The sequence below is a fragment of the Dipodomys ordii genome, unplaced genomic scaffold, assembly GCF_000151885.1.
Source record: "Dipodomys ordii isolate 6190 unplaced genomic scaffold, Dord_2.0 Scaffold113, whole genome shotgun sequence".
Lineage (NCBI taxonomy): Eukaryota > Metazoa > Chordata > Mammalia > Rodentia > Heteromyidae > Dipodomys > Dipodomys ordii.
Genome location: NW_012267329.1, coordinates 432,299 through 440,827, shown reverse-complemented (window position 1 = coordinate 440,827; position 8,529 = coordinate 432,299). Strand labels below are relative to the sequence as shown.

Sequence of the window (8,529 nt, the reverse complement as noted above, 5' to 3'; positions counted from 1 at the left end):
CCTTCCTTCTTCCTTCCCTCCCTCCCTCCCTTCCTCCTTCCCTTCCTACCTCCCTTCCTTCCTCCTTCCCTCCCTCCCTTCCTTCCTTCCTTTACTTTATTTCTTCTTTCTTTTTGTTCCATTCCTGAGGCTTGAACTCAAGGCCTGGGTGCTGTCCCTGAGCTTTTTTGCTCAAGGCTAGAGCACTACCACTTGAGCCACAGCTCCATTTCTGACTTTTTGGTAGTTAGTTGGAGATAAGAGTCTCACATAATTTCCTGTCCAGGCTGGCTTTGAACTGCAATCCTCAAATCTCCTGAGTAGCTAGCTAGGATTATAAGCATGAGCCACCAGCACCTGGCTAAAAAACCCATTTTATTTATTTTTTGTTGGTTGGTTGTGGGGCTTGAATTTTGGGCCTGGGCACCGACCATCAGCTCTTCAGCTCAAGGCTAGCACTTTACCACTTCAGCCACAGCACCACTTCTGGTTTTCTGGTGGTTTTTGGAGATAAGAGGTCATGGACTTCTCTGCCTGGGCTGGTTTTGAATCATGATCCTCAAATCTCAGCCTCCTGAGTAGCTAGGATTACAGGCGTGAGGCACTAACGAACGCCCAGCTAAAAACCCAACTTTTAAAATAGCCTAAAAGAAGGAAGCAAGATTTAACCACTGTAACTATTATAGACCTAAAGAAGTGTAGGGGATATACCAATCAGTTATGAAATTTATTTGGGTCTAATTCCAGTAAGATAAACAGTAATACCCCCAAATCAAGCAATTGCTGAGGAAAGTGCCAATGGCTTGATAGGAAGTTTAAGATTTGAACCAAAGGTCCAAATCCAGGCTTTCCCACTCATGAATTCTTTGACCTTGATCCATAGACAATGCATATCCAAGTGATTTGCATATGTTCATGTTGCAAGGTGGATGTTTTGAGTAGGGCACTGCTGAGCACCCCTTGGCTTGTCTACTCAGCCTCATTCTTTTGTTGTAGTCACAAATACTCCCTTGTGCCGGACAGTTGGGCAGGTGCAGCGTAAGTGTAACTCAGTCACACGCTTTCAGCATCTAGACAGGAAATAGAGCAGGGAGCAGGTCATCACATGGTCTCTTACTTTAGAAGATAGGTGTAGAGATTGAATTCAGGGATAGAAAAGCAGACAGATTGGGGACATTTAGGTGGTGATTAATCGTTGGTAGAGGATGAGACAGAAGGAAAGCCTTAGGATAGGAAGGTATGGTGGGAGCTTTCCTTGGATGTGTAGAATAGGTGGTGACAAGTACTGGAGCTCTGCGGTGGTGAACTTGACTTGGAATATGTTAAGCAGAGTGTCTGAGTTGGGTGGAGGGTATTGATGAGGAGAGAGAGTCACCCCAAGGGAAGTATAAAGTGTGTTAAAAAGGATTAAAGGTAGAGGTTTGGGACCACTGGTATTTAAACAGTGGATGGAGGAAGAGGAACCCATGAGGAAATAACTAAAACAGTCTACCACTTGAGGCACACCTCTAGCCCTGTTCTGTTATAGCTATTATTATGTTTAAGTACTTGTACAAAGGAATTTCAATTCAACATTTGAAGATGGGTTTTCAGATTTTTGCCTAGGGATAGCCTCAAACCACAATCCTCTTACCTATATACTTCCCCTGTAGCTGGGCTAACAGATATATACCACCAGGCCAAATTTATTTGTTGGGATGAGGTCTCACTAACCATTTTCTGGGGCTTAGAACTGTGAGTGTTGATTAACAGCTACACTTTCAGAGTAGCTGGGATTACAGGTGTGAGCCACTACACACAGCTACTGAAGAGTTATAAGCAGGGGACTGATGTAATTGGATCCCTATGGCTATTCAGTCACTGATGGAAGAAGGGAATGACTAAGGAGTTTCTGGAGGTAGAGAAGGTCCATGGTATGACTTTGGGAGTGGATGGCTAAAGATGAGAGCCACTGCAGCTGAGAGGCCAATGTCACAGAGAGCTACATCTTCATGGACATATACATCAATGACACAGAGAGCTACATCTTCATGGATGTATACATCAATGACACAGAGAGCTACATCTTCATGGTGATGTCTGGGGTATAGGCAGAGAAGGGTCTGGAGGTACAGGAACAAGGGAAATCAACCAATAGAGGCAGGACTGTGATTGCAGAATTGATTTGCACCAGGCAGCGGCTGAGGAGGAAAGAGCTATTATGATCTTAGTATTGTGACTGTGTTCCTTCACTGCCAGCAGTCATCAAACACACCCTGCTACTCACTAGAGAAGATCAGGGGGCCTCAGCACCATCCTGCACAAAATCACAGCAACCTCATCCGCCTCACCACCCTCTCCCATTCTCATAGAGACACTGACGTTTCCTATATATACCCTGTGTATCTTCCTGTCTCACTGTCTCTTCCATCCTCAGTGCCTCACCCCTCTTCCCACTCATGAAAGACTCCTTCACCCTTTATGACTGAGTCCTAACATTCCAGTTCTCTAAGCCCCACCATTCAGGAGGCCAGTACTTACTAGTACAGGCTCTGGGCCAGGCCATGTTCCTTGTTACAGAGGTGTGCCCCTCTATACTACCCTAAGTCTCCAGTACCATGGAGGCTGGCTCTATATCAGAGATCTCAGACCTGGATCCAGAGTTTCTAAACCTGAGAACCAGGTACCATTGAGATTTTGCCTATAGGAAGGGCCAGGCAGCTTTCTTCTCATTTCCATACCTTAACCCTGACCTCAGCAGCTGGAAAGCAGCCATACACAACAAAGGATACTTCCTACGAGGTGTTCATTGGCTTGGGAAGCAGGGTTCTGATTCATCAGGAACTTGGGATCACGTTTATTGTAGTACATGTTTCATGTTTTGATTTCTAAGGTCATATATACAGCAGTGTATATATCTGGGTACCAGATGAGTTTTCCCAAGAGTCTGTGCCAAGCAGTATGGTCAGAGCTGGAAGAATCTCTGGGGGCTTCTCCTCTTGGGATGGAAAATAAATATTAAGTGGCAAAAGCCCTTAACAAGAGGCCAGTATTAAACACACAAATATTTCTTGTAATGAGCACTAGGCTGGGCCATGAGCGAGGGATTGGAACAACTCTGACCTTGACCCCCGCCCTCCAGGAGCAGCAGTTCTAGAATTCTCTTGCTTCCTGTTGCCCTTGCTGCTCCAACTTAGTGAGAAGCGTGATATATATAACCAGATAGACCTGTATTTGCCATTTTGTATTAGACCTGCTTGAAGAATGCAACTGCTTTTCTACCCGCCCTTGAGCCCCCAACACTCCTGGATCTGGAGCTGAAATTAACAACCCTCTGGCAGGGAGTACCTGACAAAGTACCTGACACATTCCAGACCACTTTCTCTGGGCCTAGGATCGGAGATAGTGGCTGCCTGGCAACCACTTCCCCCGGGTCGGGGTCAGAGATAGTGGCCATCTGGCAACCACTTCTCCTAAATTACCCTAGAAGTACTGTCTAATTAGTTTAGAGCACAATAGCTCGCTAGCCTGACCAATTATTAGCCCCAGCCCTTTTCCCGCTTTGTACTGTGCCAATCATCCGCTAGAATTATGATTTAAATTTCCCGCGTGGTGTATTGATTCATTGCCAATACATACTGAGGCCTTACCCCTACCAAAGAACATATAAAAGGTGCTGTAACCCTGTGCTGGGGGCCGCTCTCTGCACTCGTCCATCAGTGCATAGAGGGGTCTGTGCTCGAGCTCGTCAATAAACGACTCATTGCCGCTTGCATTGATCTTTGGTCTCTGGTGGTCTTTTTAGGCACGTCAAGTCTCTGGGCATTACATTAGGACTTTGGATAGCAGAGTGGGCAATCCTGATTAGCTTCCTTCTTAGTACCTAACATTCCCCCCCCCCCCCAGTTTCCCATTATAAGCCAAGCTCCAGGAGAATAGTGACTTCTTGTGGCCTAGCATGGGACCTGGCACCTCAGATGACATCATGAAAGAGTTAACTGCTTGGTTATGTGCAAGCCCAGCACATTTCTCCTGTCCATCCTCCTCATACCTGAAACTCAGCCATCCCCGCCCAACTGCACCTCCTGACAATAGCCAATGCATCATTCTCGCTCTTGGCTTTGTCACCAGCATCCAGCTTAATGCCAGCACAAACATTAACCAACACATATGCAACAAATGGAAGAGGTTTTCTCTGCTGAGTTCTGGGCAAAGAGATATGGCTAGGGAGCCAGGGTGTCTGAAAGGGTTGCCCCGAGGAAAGCTGTCCATGTTGGGGTGGAAGGTGAGAATTGATATGTGGCTGTCAGTGAGCAGGAGAACATGGGGAGGGTCTCTTGGAAGGATGCTAGGCTGCCAATGGGGGCAAGTTTCTGGAAAAAAAAATAAGAAGGATGACATAGCCAGGGTGAACACTTCCCTTGAAACAAGGCTTCTCTTAATAATGTCGTTAATAGTCAGGCAAGGGGATCTTTTGCCTGTAATTCTAGCTACTCAGAGGGCTGAGATCTGAGGATTGCAATTCAAAGCCAGCCCAGACAGGAAAATCTGTGAGACTCTCATTTCAATTTACCACCAAAAGTTGGAAGTGAGGCTGTGGCTCAAGTGGCAGAAATCTTGTCTTGAGCACAAAAGCTCACTTGAGCTAAACCCACAGAATTCTGATTGAATTGGGGGGTGGGATTGCTAGAGATGTTGAAGATTGACAGCTCTGAAGGGCAGGTGCCTGACTGAAACCATTTGTGTGGATACAACAAAAGAAACACAGACACAGCAGGAAGGCTCACATGGGGAAAGCAGACCTCAGTGAGACTATGAGGGTCTGAAAGGGAAGGCTCTGTGAAAGGAGATGGCACTTCCCACTGGGTAGCTGGAGTTGCATTCCACCCTTCCCCTCCTTTCAGAAAGAAAGATGTTGAAGGGCTAACCCCCAGTACCTCAGAAGGGGACCTTATTTGGAAACAGAGTCTTTAGAGAAGCCACAGAATGAAAATAAGTCCTAGGATAGGGAGGGACACTGTCCTTTTGAAATGAAAAGTTTAGACCAGAGACAAGCCCAGAGGGAGAGTAAGGTGAAGACACACACGGAGAAGCTGGCTCTGGGGAGCAGTGACCTGTTTGCCACCCAAGGTACAGCAAAGACTGCCGTCAACATCAGAGCTGGGAGAGGCAAGGAAGGATCTACCCTGGAGCTGTCCAAGTCCAACCAGAGCAGACCAGTGCTCACCTTGATCTCAGACTTCCAGCCTCCAGGGCTGCCAGGCAATATATTTCTGTTGTTTTAAGCCACCCAATTTGTGATGCTTAGTAACAGCCCTAGGGAGCTAATAGACTCACTAAGTAGGGCATCCGGGTGACAGTTGCTTACAAAGCTTAATTAATTCCAGTTGAATTAGTGAAGCTTCCTTTTCAGTGGGGTGATAGCTGCCCCAGGGGCTATGTTGGCAGGAAGGAAGTGGCACACATCTTCGCAAGGATAGCAGGGTGGGCTTCACAGAGGGAGGGTCATGGAGTAGAGCTTTACTGAGAAATGGATGAGTAGATGTTCACTGAATAGGTAAAGAGGAGGAAAACCAAGCTGAAGGAACAGACCAAAGATTTGGGTAGAAATAGGTCATGGGTGTGGTCAAAGAGTGATTAGTGATTTTATATGGCTGTGTGTAAGCAAAGTAGTGGAAGACATGACAGGGGGCAGGAGCCAGAGTTACCAAGACTGATTTCAGTGGAAGGAAAGTGTAGACAGTGTAGAGACTACAACCTTTGAAGAAGTGTGGATAGCAAAATTAAGTGATTTCATCCTGTCTTAGCTTCCTGGTGGTTCTGTGGAGATTGCACGAGGAAGATGGATTATGTCAGGAAACTGGTAGTGCAGTAGCCCATGGTGATCATAATAGCTCCATATTCAATCGCTACTTTACCATCTGTTAGAAATAAAGTCAATGATCGTCCATTTTCATGACAAGACATTTGACCTTGATGGTCTAATTCCCAGTATCTTGCTTACATAGCAGCTTTCAGATGATAAAGTTCATGCATTGGAAATTCCTTAAGTAAACAAGACATTAGAAGGGTACTGACTGGCAAGGGGGAAGAAGGGGCTACAATGAAAAGAGAAAATAGGTAGAAACTGCATGGGCAAGGAGCTCATATCCAGAAAAGCCTTCCTGCCACCAGAGAACAAAGGGGTGGGAGTAGAAACAGCCAAAACTGGCTTTAAAAACTTAACTCCAAGAGGGCATGTATTGAAATCACCCAATAGTAATGAAAAGCTAGGTAACACCTGGAAGAGAATGTACACCCCACAGTACTCAGTCAGTGGAGAATCTGGGGAGGGACTTTGTATATGAGGGATAAATTGCTTGTTGCAACTATCTAGGGTGTGCCCGCCCATCAGACACTGGATCTTGCAAGACTGCCATTAAAGTCTCGCTTTCGCTGCAAGTCTTGCCTTTGAGTCCATCCTTTGAGCTTGGAATGGTGAATGCGTTTCTCACACCATTTCTACCTCCACCCACAACGTGTCATTTCTAATAGCTTTGTTGATGCTTCCTCAAAGCTTGAGAAATGGATGTACCAGTTATCCAGGCTTTAGTTGGGGAAACCAAAGAAATGTATAGCCTAGACAGACCCATGCACCTCCCAGCAAGAGACCAAAGGAGGAGTTGACAAGTCCCTAAATTTCTGCATAGACAATTTCCTAGCAGAGTGGCCTTAGATGCAGGCTCTTGATTCATATAGTGAAATAGAATGAAGATAAATACAAAAACTACTCATAGGTTGTTGCTCATTGGGTTTGGTGGATATAGGAAGTGATCAAGACATTGTATGTTGGTAGAAGAAGGTGTTACTCGGTTCCTGAAGGAAGTTGTGAGAGAAGGGAAATGGGACCTGAGATGAGTTGAAATCCACAGGTGGCAAAGAGGTGGATTGGCATTCTCAGTGGGGAACAGGTGTGAAAAGACACAGGGAAGGTAAGAAGCTTGTTGTTGGGGATGCTGGAGAGTTTGAAGGCAGAGCATGACTAGAAGATAGGGAGAGTAGGGATGAATTGAGGATGGACCATCATCCAATCAGTTCTGCCCAAAGCCAGCTCTGAGGAAAAGAGCTATGCCCAAAAAGAGCAACAGTGAGGTGAACAGAGGATTGGAGCCAGAACTAGAACACTTCTTAAAAAGGAGGAGAATAAGAGTGAGCTAGGAGAAGTGATTTGGATTTGGAAGGGACAGGATTTGATGACTGACTGAGAACTCATGAGACTTGAGGAGAAATCAAAGGTAACAGATTACATTCACATGGGTAAGGAATCCGGAGGTTGTTTAGATTTCAGGTGGACCGGGCCCGCTGGCTGGACTTGGCCTTGGAGGAGGTACATAGAAAGTAGCTGCCAGAAGGAGATGGGATTTGGACAGCAATGTGGGACACCATTAGTGGGTGAGTAGGGCCTGAATGTATTTGCCCAGGAATTATATGTGGGCATAAAAGATTACCTCCCATGAAAGGTCATGGCTTCCTAATTTGCCTCATTCACCAGAATTCCTGTCCAGCAAGGGCATACAAGCCTCAGCCAGTATTTTCTTTGTCCTCAATGAATACAGGAAATGAGTTGGGGCTGGACTAGGTTTTGGCTTTGAACTAGACAACTGCAGGAACCTAGACTCTGATATTTAAAGAAGATGAGTAGCAATAAATGGTTGCTATAATACATTTAATCGACTAATAATGCCTGGCATTGATACAATGACATCTCTTTCTAAAAAACTAGAATCTCTATGTAATTACCACAAGTCTTCACAGACATTTTGGGAAGTGTGTCAAAGCAAGGAGAGCCTAGCAATTTGTGGCACAGAAGCAAATGGAGTTCTGAGAAGATGAAAGAATTCTCTGTGAGCACATTGCAGAGAGAGTTAGGGTCAAACAGCCCCTACTCCCAACCCTCTTTCTGCCTGGGGTCCCTGCCTAAATCTAGCCGCATGGTCACATGCCCTCTGAGTGCTACCAAGTCCTCAGTCATAAACCCCATCTCAGCCCAATGCAGTGTTCATACAGTTCCTGGAGGATTTGTCTAGGGCAAGATATAATCTGGTAGAGAAAGTAATTTCAAAACCAAACAAACTGAAATGGATGGATCTAGAACAAATCATGTTAAGTGAGGTAAGCCAAGCTCAGGGAGACAAACAGTGCATGTTGTCTCTCAAATGCGGGACCTATATCTAAAATATACCAGGACGTGATCAATTATACAAGACTCTAGGCATTCACACACAATGAGACCAAAGGAGGATATTCTTAGGGGAAGGGTACAAAGGTGCAATGCCTATGTGCCTCTGATCACATAAAATAATGTTTATTGAAATGAACTCTGGGAAATGGAAACAAGAGGATTTTCTCTTTGTTTTTTTCTTTTCTTTTTGTCTTCTTTGTTTATTTGTCTTTGGGAAGGTAAGGAGGAGCATAGAAATTTGGGGTGGACAAATGCATCAGTGGTACTCACTAGACATTATGCTAAAAATGAACTGTCCAACTTGTGGATGGGGATAGGAGAGAAAAATTGGTAGAGAGTGAGGGAAGGGG

At 45.4% G+C, this 8,529-nt stretch overlaps 1 long non-coding RNA gene across 1 annotated transcript in view; it reads right to left on the bottom strand.

Moving 5' to 3' along the window:
* LOC105995054 overlaps positions 1-7,834 on the bottom strand; it is a 12,596-nt gene extending 4,762 nt beyond the window's left edge. Inside the window, exon 1 of the long non-coding RNA XR_001175543.1 lies at positions 7,803-7,834. This is a non-coding gene — a long non-coding RNA (uncharacterized LOC105995054). The remainder of the gene's footprint in view (positions 1-7,802) is intronic.
* Between the last annotated feature and the right edge of the window lie 695 nt (positions 7,835-8,529).